This window comes from Capsicum annuum, chromosome 9 (genome assembly GCF_002878395.1).
Source record: "Capsicum annuum cultivar UCD-10X-F1 chromosome 9, UCD10Xv1.1, whole genome shotgun sequence".
In the NCBI taxonomy this organism is placed as follows: domain Eukaryota; kingdom Viridiplantae; phylum Streptophyta; class Magnoliopsida; order Solanales; family Solanaceae; genus Capsicum; species Capsicum annuum.
Genome location: NC_061119.1, coordinates 17274231 through 17301424, shown reverse-complemented (window position 1 = coordinate 17301424; position 27194 = coordinate 17274231). Strand labels below are relative to the sequence as shown.

Sequence of the window (27194 nt, the reverse complement as noted above, 5' to 3'; positions counted from 1 at the left end):
AAGGTATGCTAGGTGTTTGTTCATGGGTCCCTTTCACCCATGAAACCCAAGAATCTTATACAAAATACAAAGATTATATATTTATGAGCTTTCATGAGTTACTTAATTTGAATTTCATGTTTATGTTGTTGTTGGGTTTTGAATCTCTTACATATTTGAATCTCGTACAAGTATTGTCATGTCTAATTATTATTCATGATATCTAGTCCTGGGGGTATTTAATACCCAAAAAATTAGTTATATGCCTAGAGCCAGTGTCAATTACAGAGTAATCTCAGTCATGTCACGATCAGTAGTGCTCTAGTTCAGCTACAAAACTCACAAAAACTTAGTAAATTCAATATCAGTCCAGTCCCATTCAGTGTAGTCAGTTCAGTCCTTGGTAAACTTTGTCAGTTAACAGAACCTAGTAGTATTTTATCAATCAATAGAACTCAGTACACTCAGCTCAGTTCAGTTAAACAATATGATTAGTAACAACACAGTCAAGACTAGTATAAACTAGGAAAATAGACCATTGTCTATTAAGTTGGGAGTAGGATTCAGCAACGAGTGAACCCATGGATCGGGACTCACATACCAACAAAAGGTGTGATCGTTAGAAGCAATCCTTGCGTTTCAGAACTACATAGACAACGTAGATTGAGATATACCCCTACAAGTCTAGGGTTAGTAAATCTCTTTCAAGTTTTTCCTACCAGCGAGGAGTTGACAGAAGAGCTCCCTATAAGCAGAGGGTAAAAACTCACAGATTACCCTTACCTATGGCACGGTATTGACACCCTTCCAACTGGGGTTACAGGTTGGACCCCAAATTAGTTAGAAAAGGGGTATGTCAGTTATATGATTACCTCCTACAGTCTCAGTTTTAGATTCAGTCTCAGCCTTTATAAAGAACTTAGATAGTTCTACAGATTTTAGGACTGTCAGCTACAGTCACTCAGCTCAGTATGGAACTCAGCTAGTTTTATCAAAATCAGGATTGTTAGATAAGTCATTCAATAAATAGTATATCAGTTATCTTGGTAACTTGTATTGATGTTCCCGAATTGTGGCTTTTAAGTTAAAGTTATGATACTTCTTGTGGAAGTGATATTGGGCATTTAGAGATGGTATTCCTCCTAGATACATTATGTGGCCTATAAAGATGCTATTTTCTCTTAGACTTGATGATTGGCCAATAGAGATGTTATTGTCTCTTAGATATGCAAATTCGCCTAGAGAGGTGATATTTCTCGTAGTCATGATGTATGACCTATCGATATAAGATATCCTATAGATGATTATATATCTATCTATATTATGCCTCTAATATGTGAGATACCTCTTATATGTAAGATAATTAGAGAATATGATTATAGATATAAGTTTTGGATATGTATAAGGGACTAAGGCCGTGATTATGATGTTGTGACTATTCTGGATAAATTAATAGTCCAAGGGTTGTGTTATGATATTGATTGAATATCTGAGAAGTGTTTATCAGTGTAAAGGATATGATTACAATTTATGAATAGATATATGTTTGTATCCACATCTCTTCAATATGGGACGGAGGATGATGCAATATATTGCTTATGACTTTATTGTTTTGATATTGGTGATGGCATACATAGATTTGGTACATTTACGAGTATTATATTGGTAATTGGTGTGATTTTAGCTGAAATATGATCTTACGATTGTTTTGCTTGATTAACAGGTAAGCAATATGGTAACTGGTTGTCTATTAGGGGGCTATAGTACTTGTATGGCTAGGAATCAAATATATTAGTTAATGAATTTTTCTTAGTTGAAACATTGTAGCTAGCAATGGTTAATGCATGGCTTATGGTGAGGTCGTGTCTAGCATAGGTAAAGATTAGTTGGTATTGATGACTAAGTTCATGATGTCGATTAGTTGATAAATGAGGAGTTGTGTGTTAATGAGGCTACATAATAAGAGATGTTGGTAATAAGAGGTGACTAGTTAATAACTTTGAATATTTACTAAATTGTTAACTAATGAATAGTTAAGCAAGGATTAGTTGGAAAAAGATGGTTAGATAATGAATACAGTCAGTTAATAAAAAGATGGTTAGGTGACAAGTAGTAATGTGTTGTCGAGTAATGATTAAACGATATAGGATGATTAGTTGATAATAATGAATGGTGGATAAATGGGGGTTTTGGTCTAGTGATGAACCTTGACTAGATGTTAGATGTTGTCTAGTAAATAAATAGTGGTTAGTTACTATCTCGCAAATAAGGATTATGTGAAGGATAATGATTAGGCTAATAACTAGAGGTTATGTGGTGACTAGTAAACTAGTGACTCTATTATAATAAGTGTTTGTTAGCTAATAACGAGTAGTTGGAAAGTATTGACTAGATAGATAATCTATGGTGATATGACTATCTTTTATAAGTATTTTAGTGTATGTTATTTGGTAATGACTATTATGATGATATGTTTATACCTGGAAAGGCCGGAGGACACTATTATGATTATATGTTGATACCCAGTAAGGTCGAGGATACAAATATGATGATATTGACACCCAGCAAGGCTAGAGAATACTATTGTGATGATGTTGATACTCGGCAAGGCCAGAGGATATATTTATAATCTGTTGATACCCGGCAAGGCCGAAGAATACTATTGATAATGTGTTGATATCCGGCAAGGCCAGAGGTTGATTACGATGATGATGGTCCTGATGAGGAAAGTTATGATGAGTTGCGATATTGATTATGTACTTTGAACTCATTCCTGCATGTGCATCACCTATCACTAGTATGCACCTATATTTATCAGCCGTTATAGGATGGTTGCATATATATATGGGTGAAGAATATGCCTTGTGTTGTTGTATACTGATTGAACCTTCTGAGTCTGGGGCGGTGGCGGTATGTATAGACTCGGCTAGGTATTTAGCTGTATGTAAGTTGAGGACTAAGGAGATTGTGTCTGTGAAGATCCAGTAGAAGAATCTTCCTATTGAGGAGGCCACTTGGGAGATCGAATAAGACATGAATAGCAAGTATCCATATCTGTTTGCTGATTCAGGTAATTTCTTATTTTCCATTCTTTTATCTTTGTTGCCCATTTAGGGATGAATGATTGTTTAATTAGTATCTGATGTAACGACCCTCCCGGTCATTTGTGAAAGTTTTTTATCTTTCCTATTTTAGCTCTCCTCATCGTTGGTGTATGTGAATGATGATTCACGGGATGACTAGTATCAATTCTTGAGGTGTTTGAAAGTTATTTGAGTCATTACTTAGGTTCTTGAGCTTTAATAAAGTTAAGCTCGACCACGGTCAACTTTTATCAAGACGACCTCAATTTAGAATTTTGATATTTTTAATAGGTTCAAAATGTAATTTTTTAGTCAATTTACAAATTTATTTTATTTTTACGGAGCTCAAAACTAATTTTGAGTATTTATTAAAAGTTTGGGTAATTTAGATAATTAGTTGAAGTAGTAGTTTAATGGGTAAAAACCAAAATCTTTTTTTTACTATTAGATATTATGTGACTTTCAGTTAATAGGGTTTAATCTTTTTGTCATAAACAAAAATAGAAAAAAAGGGGGAAAAACCGTTGCGATGTCGAGAGGCGGAGAACGAGCTTCAGGTGATTTTTTGTTTGTAGTAAATAATTGTGGGTAGTATATTAATGATTGGTGATTTTGAGAATTACGTGTAATGAAATATCATGCAAGGCTATGATAATGATTACATCAATCATTATATAATTAGTGGGAAAAATTTATATATTGTTAAAATTAATTTATTCAATAGCAACATGAAGAAGAATTAAACAAGAAAATAAGGAGACAAGACAAGAGATGAGAACTTTTCATTCCTCCAATTGTTCAATTGTACAAGTCTTTCAAGTATCTACAATATGAATCCTTATGACTCTATTTATAGTTTCATATAGAGGAATGAAAAAGGTTATCATAAACATGACATTAACCATTAACATAATGGAGGAGGTTATGGATATGAAAGGTTACAAAAATAATGGCCATCAATGGTGGATGTTATCTTCATAATTGAGAAAAGTAATGGAGATAAGTAGTGGGAGTAATTTCTAGAGTAGTGGACATTTACACTTATTGATTTTATAACACTCGCCCTTTGATGTCCATAGATAATGTGCCTTGTTAAAACCTAATTAGAAAAAAAATCATGTGAGAAAAAATTTCTGGTGAAGGAAAAAGAGTAGACATATCTTATAATACGCGTTTGTTTGCTGCCTCGTTAAAAACCTTGTCAGGAAAACCCATTAGGACAAAACCTAGGCCAAGGAAAAAAGAGTTTAGCTCGTATATTACTCCCTCTGATGCAAATATTATTTCACTTCTCAAAGACGACGCCTCCAATCTTGTATGTCTGCTTTCAAATGTTGATATTGATTATGCCATTGTGATCAAATTACATTCATGAAGATGTTAAATTCTTGAAATCATCCTGATGTGTTGTTTTCTTGTTTCTTGGATATGTTAAGCCCATGAACAAAGACAAATAAATTATTGAAAATCACTTTATATATGACCTCATCCTCGCAAGCCATTTGCATATTGAACTTGTTCGTAGCAATAACCAATTAGCTGTGGAAATTCATTTGCATGGTAGATCAAATATTATTCCTTCATTTGTATAATCAACTATCCTTTGACAATATATGTTAGAAATAATAAATGTATATCCGTAATATTTGATTTCACTTACATTCACATAAAAGTGAAATTATGTCTTTCTACACATTAATAAAAAATTATTCTCATGTATAGAAATAACAGGATATAAAAATGCATCGATTGCTCTAATACATGGTATTTTCTAACCATTTGCATGAGATGAAAATTGATCTTTCTTCATGATAAGTGATTTCGCAAGCATTGGGATATTCAATGGATTGAACCTCTTTTAAATCCTCCAAGGATTTTACTATAACATTTGCTGTCTAGTTAGACATGACAATCATTCGTTATATGCATTGAAAATTTCCATACATTGCCAAATTTAAAAAAAAACTTATTGCATCCACCATAGGAGAACACATCTCCAAATAATTATGCCAGGACTTTTGCGAATAACCTTTATGCCTCATGGAACAAATAATATTTTATATCTTATGATTTTACTTTTTGCACAGTCACTAAATTGTATCCCACTGGCATTATGCCTTAGTCTGTGGACTAATTCAAAAACGTCACTTTTCAAGTGGAAAACAATAAACTTGAATTAAATAATTTATCTGTCCACATTACTTGATAGATTTAAATTCAAGATCCTCGATACCATTTATAATGGTGAGCTATACATTATACCAAATATAAAGTCGACGGTTATTTAATATAGATCCCATTACGATATAACATATCAAGATCGATCTCTTCTTTTCCACCATTTTCACGTACCTAAACCTTTACCAAGATTTTAGGGAGAATACTCACAAAAATACATATAGTTTGACCGGATTAACAGTTGAGCATACTTAACTTTGCGGGGGTCCTATTACCCTCCAGACTTTCTTTTCGTATTTTAATGGCATATATCTGTCACTTGGCCCATTTCGTGTTAGTAACCCGCATTGAGTGCGTGAAACTGTTAAAAAACATTAAAAACTCTTTTTTTGGCCAAACAACCCCTAAATATTCTAATTTTTTAAAGTTTTATATTTTTTTAATTTATTTGTTCATTCTTCTCTCTTCTCTTCTATCTTCTTTCTTTATTCTCTCAAACAATGGAGTCGTCAACAATGATTGTTCCATTGTTGAATTGAAATTAAATACAATTTCAACACACACATACACACCCAAATGGTCATATTCAATACACCCAATTCAATTACATCAATTTGATTCAATTTCAGCACAAACACACCAATTGGGTCATCTTCAATTCCATTAAAATGACAAAATTTAACCCACCATTGCCACTACCAACCAACCACCATTGATCAACCACCAACTAAGGGAAAAAATGAAAAAAGAAAATCCACTAAGAGAGGGGAAAGAATTATTCGTCGAAACTAGAAGCAAATTTGAATAATTCTTGAAGAACGTTTTCAATTTGAAACTTTGAATAATTTCAAATTCAAATTCAATTTCATGCTAGAATTCAAATTCAATTTCCAGATTCCAATTTCCAGTTTTTTGGACTTGAAATTTGTAATTGACTCAATGAAATCATTTGAAATTTAATTTGTAGAAGGAATTTGAGTTATGGAATCTTTAATATGGTTATAATGGTAAAAGTTATTGAAAAGTGATAAAATGGAGAAGACAAAGTGCGTGTACTACACTTCCGACGTAAAAACGGGGTAAAACTTTTGGGGGGGGGGGGGGTAATTAATTCTATTTTAAAAAAGTCCAAGGGTGAATTAATTCCACGTAAAAAAGTATATGTGTGTAATAGGATCCCCACAAAGTTCAATATGCTCAACTGGTAATCCGGTCAAACTTTAGGTATTTTTGTGAGTATTCACCCAAGATTTTAAGAAACATTATGTCATAATGCACTTTTAAAGCACTTGCCTCGTTAGCATTGACCATATTTATCATTTGCTTCTCTCCTTCTTTAAGGAGTTTTATGTTTGGAACCGATTTGTCTATCATGCTTCAAGTGTGCCATAACTCTGTCCTTCAAGGATTTCTCATTGGAGCATTTATAGATGCAACACCCCAAAAATCTATCCCGAGATGTCACACGGTGCTTAGGACCATAAGTGATCCCAAGCTAACCCATGAGCTGGCATACTGATAAGCAACTGATTAAACATATATAAAATAATTGAGCTTACAGTGTGGAAACATAATAATGGTGGAATCTATGAAAATACAATGCTGATATAATTTTTGCATTTTGATAAGGTCTGAAAGAGGGACAGAAAACACATAACTGACTCTAAATAAATAACTGACTCTACTATACTGATTATAGATAGATGGGACGCGACTCTAGCTACCATTAATTAATACATATAAGTAAGGACGTAAGGTACATAAATAACATCTAACTGAAATCCCCGAAGTAAGAGGACTCATCATCTACTGGCTGGAATTTGCCATTGTCTGATTCTGACAGTACATGTTATAACTTGTACCTATATTATGAGACAATGTAGCACATAGATGTATATGTGGATCAATACTTTGAGGATGTATTGAGTACATGAGGGTGAAATGTATAAAAACATTATCTCATCATCATCATTTATAAAATAATGCATGCTAAATATAAATGAATCATATAAGCTGGAATATCTAAAAGCTGAAAATCATAAATCATGAATGATAAAACATACTGTATAAATCATGTGAGTCATAACACTTTGTTCTAAAAGTTGTGTTTGTACTCTCTCTTTAAATCATATTGTCTAAGTGTAGAAAGGACTCACTCTTAAATTTGAGATCTGAAAGCTGAAAACTGTAGCTAAAGTATTTCTGTAAAGCATAGTCTTAATAAATTCGTGAGCCTTTACACCTAGTTTTATTAAAGATTTTCGGTTCTCCTTTTCTATTAGAGAAAATACTTTATCTTAAAATCATTACTGTTAGGCTTTTAAACTTTTAGGAAAAAATTGTTCTGCAAGGGAGGTTCACTTAACCAGTATAAACCATGTGAGCTACACGGAGTCCAACATTTTGCCCTCCTAAGGAAGGAACCTAGCATTGGGGAGAGGTGTCAAACTCTTGCCAGGGAATATAACCTCAACTTAACTGATCACAACTCTTCCCATTATGGGTACTCAATCTAAATCCTATGGTGGTACGTAGTTCTAGGACATGAGACCTTGGAATCATACCAATCTCGGTGCTAAATACTACTCCCTTTAATTTGCTACACTTATCTCTTTAGAAATCCACTTTAAAACTCGCATTAGGGTTTATTATGAAACTAGGTATGCATTTATCTAAATCAATCTGTAAATGAAGCCATTTTGATTTTTGTAATCTGTAGTAAATCTGTAAAGTGGATTCCAAAACTAATCTGAGGATCAAAAGATCAAAACTATATAGAAAATCTGAAATAATCATCTCATAGGATGCTTAAAGCATCATCATTCTCAAAATTTCAACATATATACTTGGGGATTAACAACCCATAGATCAAACTCATGTAAAAGCATCATAATAATCATGCTTGATAATGAAAATAATGAATATTTATCTCAAAATCTGGAAATTACTATAATAAGCATGTAAATATGAAAATAGACACGCAATTCAACTTATAATTCTCTTGAAATCTCATAATCTTGTAAATGGCAACATTAGGTATGAACCATAATTTTAAATTCATGGAAAATCATATAAAATCAAAAACTTTGTAATTAAAAACAAGTTTTGGGCACAATGATGAAAGGAGTATCCTTGTTCATAACCCCACATACCTTGGATGATGAACTAGATGAACAAGTTGCTTTTGAGATTCTATTTGTGCTCTTGAATAATGATTCTTGGAATTCTTTAATTAGGAACTTTGAATCTTGAATTTATTTTGGAAAAGAATGGTGAAATCTTGGGGATTCTTGAAGTTGAATGTTGAAACTTAGGGTTTTGATTGAGAGAAACTTTGATGAATATAAGCATAAAATGCTTGTAATAGACTTAAATCTTGTGTTTGGATGGAATTGGGGGCTTGGGAAAATTCCAAAATACCCTCTTTAAACTTCTAGATGAAACTGAAAAAATGAACTGGGGTCCCAATTTAATGGGCCACCGCGATACGCCACTATCACGGTGGCTCACTGGAATGTGACGACTGGGAAATTGGGGGCCTCTGCTACATGGAGATATTGCGTTGTCCCACTGGATTTTGACAATTGGGACATGAAACTTCAAAATGATGCACCACCATTGTGGTGCCTTATAGAAATGCCATTTTGGCTTTTCGCGCGACGTGCCACTATAGCGTTGGACTACTGGAAATGGACAAATGGGGAAATGGACCTCTCCGTAATGCACCAATATTGCATTGGTCCACTGAGAAATGACAATTATGAATTTAGCCACCTCCACGATGCGGTGACTGCCCAGGTGGCACACTGTCAACTTAAAAATGTCATAACTCCTTCACTGAGTGTTGGAATTGGGCGAATTTGATATCGATGGGAAGCTTATTCAATTTTCCACACAATGAAAATTATAAATATAAAAAATTCCATATGGAATAAATATTATTCATTTTTGAAGCTATCCCTTAACATTCTAGGAAGGAATTTAAGCTAGAAAAATACAGGGTCTTACAATATCTCCTCCTTGGGAACATTCATCCTCGAATGTGGATAATTAGACTGAAATCACTGAGGAATCTAAGGATATAAGTTATCATGCACAACTAAAATAAACAGTATGACGGAATCCCAATGTAGTGAGCTGCTGAACTGATATGTGAATGCATGAACTTTCATAAAAATAACTACATGGCTGAGATCAAAATGAGAGAGTCAACTCAGGGGTAACAATTTCTTTAGGATGGATCTGATTTCATGAGAAAAATATGAGAGATTTATAACATGAAAACTCAGTGTATTACAATATCTGCCCCTCAGGATCGTTCGTCCTCGAATGATACTGATTTGGTTGGAATACTAGGAAAAGATTAAGATGATACACAGGATACTTATGAACTAAATCATGACTTAATATCTGAATCTGAAACTGATGCCTGATGCATATACTAAGCTGAATTCATAATTTTCATGAAGGTGGACATCTTACCTCATCGAATAGACTTACTTGTAAAACCTTGGGTAGTACGACTAGATGGGATGATAGAAATCTATAGAAACTTATTTGTTTGGTTGCTAAACTGGATTGCAGGCTATATGACCTGGATCATACTGAATGCTCGCACCCAAATAGGGTATTTCTTTAACACTTTTCTAAGAAGTTTCTCATGCTATTATGGAGTAAAGAACTTTGGGCATGATCTGAACAAAACATCTGAATAAGAAATCACAATATTTCTACCACTTTGTAGCATGGAACAAAGACCCATAAATCATAAGCTAGTATGGAATTACTAGGCCTTAAGCAAAGAAACTTCTTACTTTCAAGCTTAGTAAGACCTCCCAAATACTCCCTCAACTATACAATTCCCCTTTAAATGCCATATTTACTTGATTCAACTTATAATTTTTATGCGGCATCGACAAAATTGTCTACTAAACTCTAAACTGAACTAAATCCTCTCATCAAGGTCAGGCCTAACTCGGAATCACAAGGTACTACACATAACCTCATAATACTAGCCTGGACCATGAATTCAATTCCCCAAGCATTGTTACACAACTACCTACTCTAGGATGACTCTTCTTATTACTTTAACAGCTAAATTCAACCTCTTACTAGAAATACATTAATGCACCACATGCTTATCCTCTTATACACCAACATGACGTTCAAGCCTATCTTCATATCCATAAATGCACTTCCAAACAAATACCCATAAGAGCATCTTTCTCATATTCTCTAATACCTCTATCAATAGAAACTTTCATCTACTAATCTTAATAAGGAACACATAAAATATTCTCAACAAACCAGGTCATACACCAAAAAGCTTCACCTCCATATTCCTTTATTTATATACGTACCTGAAACAAGCATACGATAACCTTCCCAAACATAACATATTTACTCTCTTCCATTTACTCAATTATTCACTCTCTTGACCTAGGGAGGGTCACTGAAAGGTTGGAATTCCAGGGTATGAAACATGAAGGGATACTAGGAAGAACTTGACACCTTACTGAGGCCTGAGGAATTGAGTATTCACGACATAGATTTATTAAGGAGATCTAATCTGAGGACATACATGATATAAATCTGAATTTCGCTGATAGTTAAGAGTGTTGTACTAGTACTGGAACTGAACATACTGTAAAGTATGAGTACATGAGTCATGATCTGCATGACCTAAATTTTAGAGTTCATAACTTTTGAAATGTGATTCCAACTTTTGGATGAACTAGAACTCCTCTTACTAGGAATTGAGAGAGTACATGACTCTCAATTATAAGCATGAACATGAACTATGATCAAGAAGTTTACACATAAGGCATGAGTAGACATCGTGATGATTAAATTACTAATGCTAAAATAAGAATGAGTCGGGCATCTTCTTCCCACACAGCACTACTAGAACCTGAGAATCTGACTTGGTTACTCTTTCTATCATCTCCCTCTTAGATTTAAGACATCACACTAAGTCTAAGGAACCCTTTACTAAACTCTAAAATGGACTACAATCACTGTACCCTAGAGCCTGAAATACAACAATACACATAAATAATAAACTTACCCTGAAAGACTACACCTAAAAGTGTAAAACGCACTTCCAATATTTCCTTTTAAGGTACAACTCTTTCTTTGTATAGCCCCACTAATCATCACATAATACATTGGACACTTAATAACATAGAATCTTGATGGATATCACCGTATCCCGAGTTCACACCATCTAGACCCTAAACTCGTATTTTTGTTTGCTCAATCTTCAAGGATTCAAACTTAGATTCTAACACTTACACGAATGTCTTCAACCTTTAATAAACCATATTTCTTCCTTCATATCCTACTAATATCACATCTCTGAACTTATATTTCTAAACCATGAGAATCAGGATCATACAAAAAGGCTTAACATTATCTATCCATAACTCGGCTCCTTAACTTAGCTATTAAGAACACCATACACTATATAACCAGTCTCTTTCCTCTTAGCAACTCAATGGTACTACTATCCACACATAACACATAATAACCTTAGAAAATAAAACAACCCCATATAACCATGGGCATACTTCTTCATCACACATATAACACCATACTTAATTACGAATTAAACTGGACTCAAACTCTTGCACATACTATTCAAGCCTTCTATATCACTTCCATATAACTAGCACCACTAACCAAGAAATTATTACATCCACCTTGATGACCATCAACTGTTCAAACTTAATGTCTAGTGCTAAACATGATTTAACAACCCACCTTACATACTATTCTCACTTGGAAGCTATAAAATAAAACATCAAGAAACACTAGTCCACTAGAACTTCATAATAATATTAATTGGTCAAAATCATATGACCTATCTTATTATAATCCATTAGCATATACTACTTCTAAACATCACTACTATTTACCCTTTTGTACACCTAAATTAACGGTATTCAATCACCAAATACCTTTACCAATAACTGACTCTTTTCTAACATAATAAATACCATCAATAAATCCTTCTGTACTTCAAGAAAGCAACAATTTCACCTTAACTAATAACTCCTCTTTTACTTTCTACTAAACTAACACACAAGGATATATCACCATAGCACATCTTGATAACATGCATAAATTTATCTCTACACTTTCTATCAATCATCATTCCCACTCTTCTTGCCACTACTCTTCTATACCCATACTTTAAACTATAAGAAGGTTGTACTATTCATTAACCATAACATGAAGTTCATAAAATCCCCCAAATGCACGGTGCATTTAAAAATCTAGGTTCACACTATCTTCTCTCATGAGCACTATCTGTACTGAAGGAATATGGAATCTGAATACATATCTAATTCAATATCAACTGAACAACTCATAAGGATGAGAACATAAACTTTAAACTCAAGGAACTTAACACACTAGGGAGCTTCTCTCAAGCCCCTTGTGTGAATTCTAATATTTCTACTAGCAAACCTGAGAGAATTACCTGGGGAGGAATTGGAACTTGCTAATTATGTTACCTCAATAATAATACAGAGATAAGGAATTTAAGGGTAACACATGAATAGATAGATGATTCTAAGAAAACAACTTCACTGCATGATTTAGAGTAGGAAAGAAAGAAAACTTTTCTTAATTGCCTTATAGCCTCTCGAAGAAAAGTACAGACGTCTTTGTACCGTTCTGCAAGACTCTACTAGACACGGCTTCACAGATACCCTAGGACACTTGAACCTTGTGCTATAATACCAGGTTTATCACACCTCAAAAATTTGTCCTAAGATGCGATACGGTGCTTAGGACCACAAGTGATCTCAAGCTAACCCATGAGCTGGCATACTTATAAGCAACTGATTAAACATGTATAAAATAACTAAGTTTACAGCATGGAAACATAATAATGGTGGAATCTATGAAAATACAATACTGATACAATTTTTGCATTTTGATAAGGTGTGAAAGAGGGACAAAAAACACATAACTGACTCTAAATAATATTTGTGAAGCCTCTACTATACTGATTATAGATAGATAGGACGCGACTCTAGCTACCATTAATTAATACACATAACTAAGGAAGTAAGGTACATAAATAACATCTAACTAAAATCCCCAAAGTAAGAGGACTCATCATCTGCTGGCTGGAATTTGCGATTGTCTGATTCTGACTGTACATGCTACAACTTATACCTACATTATGAGACAATGTAGTACATAGACGTATATGTAGATCAGTACTTTGAGGATGTATTGAGCATATAGGGGTGAAATGCATAAGTAAAACATCTCATCATCATCATTTATAAAACAATGCATGCTAAATGTAAATAACTCACTTAAGTTAGAATATCTGAAAGCTGAAAATCATAAATCATGAATGATAAAACATATTATATAAATCTTGTGAGTCATAACACTTTGTTCTAAAAGTTGTGCTTGTACTCTCTCTTTAAATCATATTGTCTGAGTGTAGAAAGGACTCACTCTTAAATCTGAGATCTGAAAGCTAAAAATTGTAGCTAAAGTATTTTTGTAAAGCATAGTCTGAATAAATTCATGAGCCTTTACACCTAGTTTTCTAAAAGCTTTTCATTTGTTCTTTTCTATTAAAGAAAATACTTTATCTTAAAATCATTGTTGTTAGGCTTCTAAACTCTTAGGGAAAACTATTCTGCAAGGGAGATTCTCTTAACCGACATAAACCATGTGAGCTACATGGAGTCCAATGTCTTGCCCTTCTAAGAAAGGAATCTCACATTGGAGAGAGGTGTCATACTCTTGCCAGGGAGTATAACCTCAGCTTAAGTGATCACAACTCTACCCACTATGGGCACTCAATCTAAATCCTATGGTGGCACATAGTTCTGGGGCATGAAACCTTGGAATCATACCTATCTCGGTGCTAAATACTACTCCCTTTAATTCGCTACTCTCATCTCTTTGGAAATCCACTTTAAAACTCGCATAAGGATTTATTATGAAACCAGTTATTCATTTATCTAAATTAATCTATAAATGAAGACATTTTTCTTTCTGTAATCTGTAGTAAATCTGTAAAGTGGATCCAAAACTATTCTGATGTTCAAAAGATCAAAACTGTATAGAAAATCTGAAATAATCAGCTCATTTGCTTAAAGAATCATCATTCTCAAAATCTCAACATATATACTTGAGGATTAACAACCCAAATATCAAACTCATGTGAAAATATCATAATAATCATGCTTGATAATGAGAATAATGAAAATTCGTCTGAAAATCTGAAAATTATTGCAATAAGCATGTAAATATGAAAATAGACATGCAATTCAACTTATAATTCTCTTGAAATCTCATAATCTTGTAAATGGCAACATTAGGTATGAACCCTAATTTCAAATTCATGAAAAATCATATAAAATCAGATAACATTGTAATTTAAAATAAGTTTTGGGCACAAGGATGAAAGAAGTATCCTTGTTCATAACCCCACATACCTTGGATGATGAACTAGATGAATAAGTTTGCTTTAGAGATACTATTTATGCTCTTGAATGATGATTCTTAGAATTCTTTAATTGGAAACTTTGAATCTTAAATTGATTTGGGAAAAGAATGGTTAAATCTTGGGGATTCTTGAAGTTGAATGTTGAAGCTTAGGGTTTTGTTTGAGAGAAACTTTGATGAATATAAGAATAAAATGCTTGTAATAGGCTTAAATCTTGTGCTTGGACGGAATTGGGGTGTAACGATCCTCCCATTTGTTTGTGAAATTTCCTCATCTTCTTTATTTTAGCACTCTTCGTAGTATGTATACGTAGATTATGATTTACGAAATGAGTAGTACCAATTCTTGAGGTATTTGGAAGTAATTTAAGTCCTTAACGAGATTATTGAGTTGAGAAATTTAAACTCGATGATGGTCAATCTTTAATAGAGACGACCTCAAATTAATGTCATAATATTTTTAATAGGTTCGGAATGTACTTTTTAGTCAATATACATATTTAATTTATGTCAATGAGGTTTACAAAATAAATTTTTGAGTATTTATTAATAGTTTATGGTATTTTAGATAATTAGTGTAATTAATGATTTAATGAGTCAAAACCACTATCAGATAGTACGTGAAAGGACTTTCAGTTAATAGGGTTTATATTTCTCTGGGGGCTAAGCAAAAACTGTAGGAAAAAAAAAGAGAGAACGGTTGCAGCGTCCGAGAACATGAACTTTAAGTAAGGTGTAATTATGTAAACAATATGCATGTGTCAAAGATATATATAGATAGTAATACTGTCCTTGTTGGGTGTTCTTTTGGATAAGGTAAACAGTGACCTTAATAACCAATCTTTTGGATGTTTCTGGTGCAAGGTTAATTGAAAGAAAAATCAATAATAGTGTAATGATGACAAATAATATAGGTAGAGTTTATTTCAACTGAAGGTATGAAAGCCATGACGAACAGTAGCATATTGGAGAATTTTTTTTATACTACAATTTGAATTAAGTTAAAAGAATTTTAGCAATCTGATGGTAATCCATGTGTTATGTTTTGGTATTTTTTGAGATAAAATAAAGTTTGCATTTATATCTTAAAGTTTGTTCATGTTATATTGACTAGGTTGATAGAATGGTTAACTTGCCTCTGGCGGTGGAGATATGTTAATTTTCATTAGGCTAATCCTCTCTAAGCCAAGACTTTATGTGAAGCCTTATAAACTTGGATGTCTTCATTAAGAAATTGTCTTGGAAAATAAAATATGATAACGTGAGGTTTAAGTTATGGCGTTTGGGCAGCCACTGTTTCTGTGGTTCACTTCAAATTTGAAGTGAACCCTAATTAAATTAAAAATAATCATAATAGTAGGGTTTTTAATAGATTCATATTCTTATAAGGATTATATTTTTGAACAGATTGTGAACATTCTAAAATTTTGAGAAAGTAGAAGGCACTTATGGATTAGTGACATTCGGATCGAGTACCACACGATATGGTACATGAACATAGATTGTTCCCTGAAGGTACTATTTAGGCAAAAATAAGTTCTATAACATGTGTGTACATACTTGTGTTGATTCTGTGGATGTTTATCGTACGGTTGATACTCTTGATAGTTATGTGGCTGGTTTATGAACATAGTTGACCTATTATTGTTGTATTGTTGATTCAATGAGAATTTGTTATTTGATGATGCCTGTCTACTTGTTTTTCTAATTATGTTGTGTACATCCTATTAAGTTGAGTTGGCCTATGATGCCTACCAGTACATAGTGGTTTGTACTCTGTACTCTTCTTATGTTGAGTGCAGAAAGTTTTTCCAAAGGCTCAGACACGACCTCACCTCTAGAGTTGATATAAGATTTTGATCTGAAGGGTAAGCATCCTGCCTTCAGACTATCACGGGTCATCTTAGTTATTATTGACCATCTTTCGAGCAATGAGACATTCCTAATTTACTTTATTTTGAGATCTCTTTAGACATAATTTTGTTAGTAGTTCTTGTACGATGACTTTCGGGTCTTTGGGATTTTAATAAGTATTTTATTTAACTTCTGCACTAATAACCATTAATCCTGAATTATTCTTATTATGTTGATTTTATGATATCATCATCTTAATATTGACTAAGTGATTATGTAAAGGTTTTGTTTAGATGGTTCTCCCACAGGAATATTAGTGTGGCTGCCACTCATGGACTTTTGGGTCATGACAAAGTTGGTATCAGAGACTAGGTTCGTCGATCTTATCGTACAAAAACATTTCTAGTAGAGTCTTGCAGAACGGTATGGAGACGTCTGTACTTTTCTTCAAGAGGCTATAGGGCAATAGGAAAATTTAAATTTTTCTTTCTTATGTGATATTATATGATTACAATGGGTATCTGATGATTCCAATTGGTATCTGACTTTTTTCTCTCTTATTCTTGCAGATGGTAAGAACACGAAAGAATGGGGCAAGAAGACGACGTAGCGGAAGAAGGAGACCAGCTCCCGCCAGGGGTAGAGCTCAGGTTGTGGGGCTAGCTAGAGTGAGGCCAGTATCTCTTCCCCCATATGAGGATTTGCCTAAGGTTACAGAGAATGGAGCTATAAAAGTATAGGATAAATGAGTGTCAGTTCATGATGGGGTTGCACCTGCTCAGAGAGGTGCATCTCCTATTCAGATGTCCCCCGCTGTGATTTAGTAGGTTTTGAATTTTTTGAGTGGTTCAACAGGATCAGGGACTATTCCTGCAGCACCTGTAGTCCAGCATGGGATGTAGCATGCTGCTGCTGTAGCCCCTCGGATCAAAAAAGAGTTAGGAGCAGATATTTTTCCAAGACAGGTTGTGGGTCTAGTGATGACCAAAGATGAGTATGAGTTGTTCTGTAATTTTATCAAGATGAAGCCTCGTAGGATGCCTACGAGTTTATTATTGACTGTCATGAGAGGCTGTATAAGATGGGGGTAGTTAATAGGTATGGTGCAGAAATGGTTACTTTTCAGTTTCAGGGGGATGCTAAGATGTGGTGGAGGGCCATGTTGATTGTAGGGATCCTTCTTTGCCTCCCTTGACTTGGACAAAGTTTTACTCAGTTTTCTTAGAAAAGTATGTGCCTCATACTTTGAGAGATAGAAAGAGGGATGAGTTTACTAATCTTAAGCAGGGGAACATGTCAGTTGTGGCTTATGAGTTCAAATTTCATTCTCTGTCTCGGTATGCATCTCACTTGCTAAAAATAAAGCAGGAGAGGATCCATCTTTTTGTGATGGGGTTGAACATCGGTCTCCAGATTTCTTCTCTTCAGATGACATCTTTAGGTAGGTCTTTCCAGGAGATGGCTGATTTTTTCAAGAAGGTGGAGGGTGTAAGGCAAAAGGGTTATGCTAAGGCATAAAAAAATAAGGCCCACAGAGGAGGCAGTTTTAGTGGTTTTTATTCTAGGGGACAGAGTTCTCAGGGATACCTTTCCCGCCCCATTCAGTTGTGATGCTGGTGTCTATGGGTGGTCCGTCAGGCGCTAGCCAGCCATTTTTATACTCTGGTGGTTACTTCGCTTCATCTTTGTCAGCTCAACAGCCTACCTTGGACCGTACATGTTATGAGTGTGGTGAAGTGGGTTATGTTAGGACGTTTTGTCCTAATACAAACTAATTTGGTCAGTCTAGCCAGCAGTAGGCTTCTGGAGCTCTCATTTTGGCAGGTAGGAAAGGTGGTGGTAATGGTAGAGGTCGTTTACATAGTAATCATGGTGGTCACTAGGCAGGTAGGGGTGGTAATCAGCCCCATCGAGGTGGTGGTTCTCAGCTTGGCAGGGGTGACGTGTAGACTGGTGGTAGAGCCCATATCTCTGCCTTTCCAGGCAGGCCTGAGGTAGAGGCATCTGAAGCTGTTATTACAAGTACTATTCTTTTTTGTGACCAGATGGCCACCATATTGTTTGATCCTGGCTTGACTTTTTCATACGTGTCTACTAATTTTGCTGTAGAATTGTACATGGTGTGTGATTTGCTTGACTTTTTGATTCACCTGTCTACTCCTGTTGGTGATTCTACTGTTGTTGATAGAGTTTATCATTCTTGTTCTGTTATGTTTATGGGGTATCAAACTTGGGCAGATCTAGTGATTCTAGACATGGTAGATTTTGATATAATTTTGGGTATGAGTTGGTTGTCCCCGTATCATGTTATATTAGATTGTCATGCTAAGACAGTGACTGTAGCTATGCCGGGAATGGATAGACTTATGTGGGAGGGTGATTATAGTACTACTCGAATGAAACTTATTTCCATTCTGTGTGCAAGGAGGCTAATTGGGAGAGGTTGTTTGGCCTTCCTAGCACATCTTTGGGACACTTCCGCAGAAGTCCCATCTATTGAGTCAGTTTTTGTAGTATGTGAGTTCCAAGAGGTTTTTTTTTGCAGATTTGCTTGGTATGCCGCCAAACCATGACATTTACTTTTGTATTGATCTAGAGCCAGGTACTCATCCTATTTCTATTCCTACCTATAGGATGGCTCCAGTTAAGTTGAGAGAGCTAAAGGCTCAGTTGCAAGATTTGTTGAGTAAGCGTTTTATCTATCCAAGTGTACCTCTATGGGGTGCTCATGTCTTATTTGTAAAGAAAAAGGATGGTAGTCTTCGTAAGTGTATAGATTACAAGCAGTTGAACAAAGTCACGATCCATAACAAGTATCCTTTGCCCCGTATAGATGATTAATTTGAAAAGTTGTAGGGTACATCCGTATTCTCTAAGATTGATTTGAGGTCTGGGGTATCATCAGCTCAAGATTCGGCCTAACGATATTCCTAAGACTGCTTTTTGAACCAAGTATGGCACTATGAGTTTCTTGTGATGTCTTTTAGGCTGACTAATGCCCCAGCTGCTTTTATGAGTTTGACGAATGGGATATTTAAACCCTACTTGGATTCTTTCATGATTGTCTTTATTAGTGATATTTTAGTTTACTCTAAGGACACATTTGGTAGGATGTATTAATTAAAATAATCCATGTATTAAAATTTAATCCATCGCAGTACATTCTTTGGTTGCACAACTCAACTTAATCCCTCCCTATACATTGGATAACTAATACACCATAGGGTGTATTATCTTATACAGAGGAAAACTAGGGATTACTTATCCTGGGTTAAATAATACATGGATAAGAGAATTAAATGACCAAATTAATGCTCAATCCCTTTTATTAAATTTCTCTTTTATCCAGCTAAATAAAGAACACAACTTTTCTATTTAATAATATGTTCCAAACATATGAATGCTCCAAGGTGTTTGCAGAAAATTCCCAGGGAGATGCAATTGATGTACGATGCTAATTTGACTTGGTGAGGTCAACAACAAGGAATTCGATAATTTCTTTTTATTTTATTCCATCAATATTCGAACATATCACCCTTGTGTTAGATAGCAGTCCTCAATGGTGTGTCTCATTTTATGAGTTTCATGGAATACTAATAATGAAGTTTGAAGAGAATCATGTTGTTGTTATTGCTGGCAAGTATCTTGTTTTCACGCAATACCGACTTTGAGAGATAATGTTTCACGGTAGTAAGCATTTTGTGATGTGGTAGAGGTCCGTAGATCATTTGAGGAAGGATCTATGCATTTTAGGCGTCTAAACTATTCATACTGTAATTTTTAAGTTGTCAAGTTAAATAAAATAGAAATTTCACAAAAAGATCAAGGGTATCATTGTAAAGAATATATTTGTAGAATTTTAAATCAAATACAATACATGGTATATCTAGCTTTTAACACAATGAACCAAACACTTGATAAAAAATAATCCCTGCATTACTAATCCATATATTACTAATCCCTGCATTACTAATCCCTGTATTACTAATCCCTGTATAACTTGTTTTCCAACCAAACGACCCTTAAGAATAAAGAGGAGCATGAGAATCACTCAAAGATTATTTTAGGTTTGTTAAAGAGAAAAATCTTTATGCAAAGTTTTCTAAATGTGATTTCTAGTTGGCTTCCATATATTTTTTGGGTCATGTGGTTTCGAAGGAAGGAGTGATAGTAGACCCACAGAAGATTGAAGCGGTTAAGAATTGGTCTAGGCCTACTTCAGCGATGAAGTTTCGTAGCTTTATTGGCTTAGCAAGTTATTACCGCAGATTCGTGAAGAGGTTTGCTTCTACTGCTAATCATATGAAGCGGTTGACTCAGAAGGATGTACCTTTTATTTGGTGTGATGAGTATGAGGAGAGATTCCTAAAGCTCAAGACCTTGTTGACTACCTCTCTTATTCTTGCCTTGCCGGAAGAAGGTAAGGATTTTATTATTTATTGTGATGCCTCACGTTCCGATTTAGGTGTTGTGTTGATGCAGGAAAGGAATGTTATTGCTTACGCTTCGAGGCAATTAAATCCCAATGAGAATAATTATCCCTCTCATGATTTGGAGTTAGCTATTGTAGTTTTTGCTTCTAAGATATTGAGGCATTACTTTTATGGGGCTCGTTGTGAAGTGTTCACTGATTACTGCAATATATAGTATGTTTTCACGCAGAGGGATTTAAATTTGAGATAGCGTAGATGGATGGAGTTTCTTAAAGATTATGATATCACTGTTCTCTACCATCCGGGGAAGGCTAATGTGGTCGCTGATGCGTTAAGCAGGAAGTCAGAAAGTATGGGTAGTTTGGCCTAATTGAATGTTAGCAGGCATCCATTGCCTAGATAGATTCATACTCTTGCTAATAAGTTTGTTCAACATTAGGTGACTGAGAGAGGAGGAATTTTAGCCAACATTGAGGCAAGCCCCACCTTTCTTGATCAAATCAAGGCTAAATAATTTAAGGATGATAAGTTGAGCAAAATTCGTGATAAGGTTTTGCGAGGTGAGGCCAAGAAAGATATTCTTGATGGGACGGTGTGTTGCGGATTAAGGAGGGAGTTTGTGTACCTTATGTTGATAACTTGATTCCTACTATTCTAGTTGAGGCTTATTATTCGAGGTACTCTATATATCCTGGTGCAACCAAGATGTACTGTGATTTGAGGCAGTATTACTGGTGGGACCGAATTAAGCATGACATAGTTGATTTTGTTGCTAAATGCCAGAGTGTCAGCAGATAAAGTACGAGAATCAAAAGCTCGGTAGTACTCTTCCGAGGATGCCCATTCCTGAATGGAAATAGGAGGGATAGCTATGGATTTTGTTGTTGGTATTCCCAAGACTTTGGGAAAGTATGATTCTATATAGGTTATTATGGATAGGTTGACGAAGTCTGCATATTTCATTCTAGTTCAGGTGACTTATAATGCAAAAAAGTTGGCCAAGGTTTGTCTTAAGGAGATTGTTCGGTTGCATGGGGTCCCAGTTTCTATTATCTCGGATAGGGGTACTCAATTTACCTCTACCTTTTGGAAGAAGTTACATGAAGAGTTGGGCACAACGTTGGACCTTAGTACAACTTTTCACCCTCAGATCAATGGGCAGTCTGAGCGGACGATTCAGGTGTTGGAGGATATGCTTTGGGCATGCGTGATGGATTTTGGAGGTTATTAAGATCAGTTCCTACCTTTGGCTGAGTTTGCATATAATAACAGTTATCATTTGAGTATTGACATGGCGCCATTTGAGGCATTGTATGGAAGGAGGCATAGATCTCCCATTAGGTGGTTTGATGTTATTGAGGTGAAACCATGGGGTACTAATTTTTTGAGAGACTCATTGGAGAAGGTTAGGTTCATTCAGGAAAATCTTATAGCGGCTCAAAGCAGATAAAAAGAGTATGCGGATCGCAAGATTAGAGATATGCAATTTATGGAAGGTGAGCAAGTGTTGCTCAAGGTTTCACCCATGAAGGGTGTCATGCATTTTGGGAAGCGAGGTAAGCTCAGTCCTAGCTACATTGGACCATTTAATTCTTCGAAGTGTAGGGCAGGTGGCCTATGGATTGGCATTGCCTCTGAGTTTGTCGGGAGTGCACCCTGTGTTTTATATATCTATCCTAAAGAAGTTTCATGGTGATGGTAAGTACATAATTCATTGGGATTCAGTCTTGTTAGATGAAAACCTCTCTTATGAAGAGAAACCTGTTGCTATTCTTGATAGAGATGTCCATAAGTTGAGGACTAAGGAGATTGCGTTTGTGAAGGTCCAATGAAAGAACCATCCTATTAAGGAGGCCACTTGGGATACCGAAGCAGACATACGTAGCAAGTATCCGCTTCTTTTTGCTGATTCAGGTAACTTCTTGGTTTCCCTTCTTGTCCTGTGTTTGCCCGTTCGGGGATGAATGGTTTTTTAATTGGTATCTGATGTAACAATCCTCCCGGTCATTTGTAAAATTTCCTCATCTTCTTTATTTTAGCACTCTTCGTAGTTTGTATACATAGATTATGATTTACGAAATGAGTAGTACCAATGCTTGAGGTGGTCGAAAGTAATTTAAGTCATTAACGGGGTTATTGAGTTGAGAAAGTTAAACTCGGTGATGGTCAATCTTTAATAGAGACGACCTCTAATTAGTTTCATGATATTTTTAATAGGTTCGGAATATACTTTTTTCTCAATATACATATTTGATTTATGTCTGAGGTTTTCAAAATAAATTTTTAAGTAGTTATTAAAAGTTTAGAGTATTTTAGATAATTAGTGTAATTAATAATTTAATGGGTCAAAACCAGAATACATTTACTATCAGATATTACGTGAAAAAACTTTTATTTAATATGGTTTTAATTGCTTTGGGGGATAAGCAAAAACTGAAGGAAAAAAAAAAAAGGCGAGAACGGTTGCCACGTCCGAGAACACCAACTTTAGGTAAGGTGTAATTATGTAAACAATATGCGTGTGTCAAAGATATATATAGATAGTACTACTGTGCTTGTTGGGTGTTCTTTTGGATAAGGTAAACAGTGACCTTAATAATCAATCTTTTGGATGTTTCTGGTGCAAGGTAAATTGAAAGAAAAATCAATAATAGTGTAATGATGACAAATAATATAGGTAGAGTTTGTTTGCACTGAAGCTATGAAAGTCGTGACGAACAGTAGCATATTGGAGAATTTTGTTTATACTACAATTTGAATTAAGTTAAAAGAATTTTAGCAATCTGACAGTAAGCCATGTGTTATGTTTTGGTATGTTTGAGTGAAAATAAATTTAGCACTTATAACTTAAAGTTTGTTCATGTTATATTGATTAGGCTGATAGAATGTTTTACTAGCCTCTAGCGGTGGAAATACATAAATTGTCATTAGGCTAATCCTCTCTAAGCCAAGAATTTATGTGAAGCCTTAAAAACTTGGATGTCTTCATTAAGAAATTGTCTTGGAAAATAAACTATGATAATGTGAGGTTTAAGTTAAGGCATTTGGGCAGCCACTGTTTCAATGGTTCACTTCAAATTTGAAGTGAACCCTAATTAAATTAAAAATAATCATAATAGTAGGGTTTTTATTAGATTCGTATTCTTATAAGGATTATATATTTGAACAGATTGTGAACATCCCAAAATTTTGAGAATGGACAAGGCATTTGGGGATTAGTGATATTCGGATCCATTAGTTGAGGTAGATTACGGTTTAATTGGAGTTTAATTAGACTCGACTTAATTGTGTGTATGCTCCTAAATTGGATACTTGTGGATTGGTATTCGTACATGGTTGAAATTATTGATGTTTGGATTGTTGATTCGTGTATAAATGTTTATTGAAAATTGACTTGATAGAATAGGTTTATGACTTTAAGTGTACTTGTAAACATGGTACATTGTGTTGTATGTTATGAGGTTGTGTAAATTGATATTGATAATACTTGTTTATATTTATGTTGGATCTGGTACCACACCGGTACGTTTATATTTATGTTGGACCGGGTACCACGCCGGTACGTTTATATTTATGTTGGATCGGGTACCATGCCGGTATGTTTATATTTATGTTGGATCAGGTACCACGCCGGTACATTTATATTTATGTTGGATCGGGTACCACGCCGGTACGTTTACATTTATGTTGGATCAGGTACCATGCTGGTACGTTTATATTTATATTAGATTGAGTACCAAGTCGGTATGGTACATGAACATAGATTTTTCCCTGCAGGTCATGACTATTTGGGCAAAAATAAGTCCCATAACATGTGTGTACATACTTGTGTTGATTTTGTGGATGTTTACCATATGGTTGATATTCTTGATAGTTATGTGGCTGGTTTGAGAGCACTATTGACCTGTTATTATTGTTTCAATGAGAATTTGTTATTTGATGATGTCTGTCTACTTGTTTTTCTAATTATGTTGTGTACATCCTATTAAGTTGAGTTGGCCTATGATGCCTACCAGTACATAGTGGTTAGTACTGATACTACCCTGTACTTTTCTTTTGTTGAGTTCAGAAAGTTTTTCAGTGGCTCAGACACGACCTCATCTCTAGAGTTGATAGAAGATCTTGATCCGAAGGGTAAGCATCCCGTCTTCAGACTATCATGGGTCATCTTAGTTATTATTGTCCATCTTTCGGGCAATGAGACATTCCTAATTTACTTTATTTTGAGATCTCTTTAGACATGATTTTTTTAGTAGTTCTTGTACGATGACTTTCGGATCTTGAGGATTTTAATAAGTGTTTTATTTGACTTCTTCATTAATAACGATTTATCCTGAATTATTATTATTATTATGTTGATTTTATGATATCATCATCTTAATATTGACTAAGTGAATGGGTAAAGATTCCGTTTAGATAGTTCTCCCATAGGAATATTAGTATGGGTGCCACTCATGGCCTTTTGGGTCGTGACATGGGGGCTTGGAAAAATTTCAAAATACGCTCTTTAAACTTCTAGACAAAACTAGAAAAATGAACCGGGGTCCGATTTAATGGGCCACCGCAATGCGCCACTATCACGGTGACGCACTGGAATTTGATGACTGGGAAATTTGGGGTCTTCGCAATGGGGAGCTATCGCGTTGTCCCACTGGATTTTGATAATTGGGACCTGGAACTTCAACGTGATGCGCCACCATCACAGTGCTTTATAGAAACACCATTTTGACTTTCGGCGCGATGCGCCACTATAGCGTTGGACTACTAGAAAATTGACAAATGGGAAAATAGACCTCTCCACGATGAGCCAATATCGCGGTGTTCCACTGGAAAATGACAATTATGAATTTAGCCACCTCCGCGACGCGGTGACTGCTCAGGTGGCACACTATCAACTTAAAAACGTCATAACTCCTTCACTGAGTGTCAGAATTGGGTGACTTTGGTATCGATGAAAGGCTTATTCAATTTTCCATACAATGGAAAGTTTAAATCTAAAAAATTCCACATGGAATAAATATTATTCATTTTGAAATCTATCCCTTAACACTCTAGGAACGAATTTAAGCTAGGAAAATTACGGGGTATTACAATAGATGAATTATAGCATAGTATCAGTCTGCAATGAACTTTCAACATTTTGTAAATCATGAATTATCAATTGAAATTCATGTTCACTATTATTATTTTTTACGACGATCTCGATAATTCATTCCATACATTTCAGTTATTAATCATATCTCCCCCTAATGTTAGGAAATCTAACATTCACCCCAATTTTATTTAGGGATCCATCTTTTTGTGTGGTGGATATTGCACATTCACATTATTTAGATGGATTTTAATTGGTTTTTGACCCTGAATCAACAATATAGGGGAACCTTGTTGGTTTGATGCATATAAATGTTGCAATATTTAAATAAAATCATCTCACACCAAATTTTCTTTTGGGGAGATTTGTTCTCATAATCAATGGTTCAGCTATAATTGGAGGCACACAATTTCTTTCTGCTAAATCAATTAGCATTATCAACTTTTAAAGTTTGGAACCATACTTTCAATTTAACAATTTGAGCAAACAACCTTGCTAAAATCAAATTACAAGTTGATAGCAGCACATGTGACCAACCATAGAGTCATCTCATTTCATAATAAGCAATCTACATGGTAGGTGAATGGGCACATATTAACCTTGTTGTACGTTCCAAAAATTTAGGGAATATAACCATAACCTTAGTCGGTATAGTATTTTACGGTGAGAATAAGTCTTGAAGAATCATTATTTCTTCAATGTAAGCCCTCGTCAATTCTCAATTATCTTTGCCTCACATTTGAACTGGGATGGTCAAACGATCATACCAACTTATATATTTTTTGTACACTTTTAGTTTCCTGCAGCATGTGATTAATTCCGTCACCATGCCCATATATTTATATCAATAAATAGAAGAAAAACGGGTAGCCTTTTCCATAAATATTTATAACCCATTTTGATTGTTGTAATATGAAGATACAAAATCTTTTCATAATTTACAGTCAAAATATAATAATAGTTTTTTTCAATTCCCTTGAAACTTAAAAAGTTTCTTTTCGAGACTTACTACAATTTCAATGAGCTGAATAATTTCATTCCTTCGAGTAGTAATACATTAGCTTTTCGATGCTATCAAATACTTGTGTACTA

General features: G+C 34.8%; 1 pseudogene; it reads left to right on the top strand.

Moving 5' to 3' along the window:
- The window catches only part of LOC107841660, a 27527-nt pseudogene extending 5286 nt beyond the window's left edge, over positions 1-22241 (top strand).
- The last annotated feature ends 4953 nt before the right edge of the window (positions 22242-27194 follow it).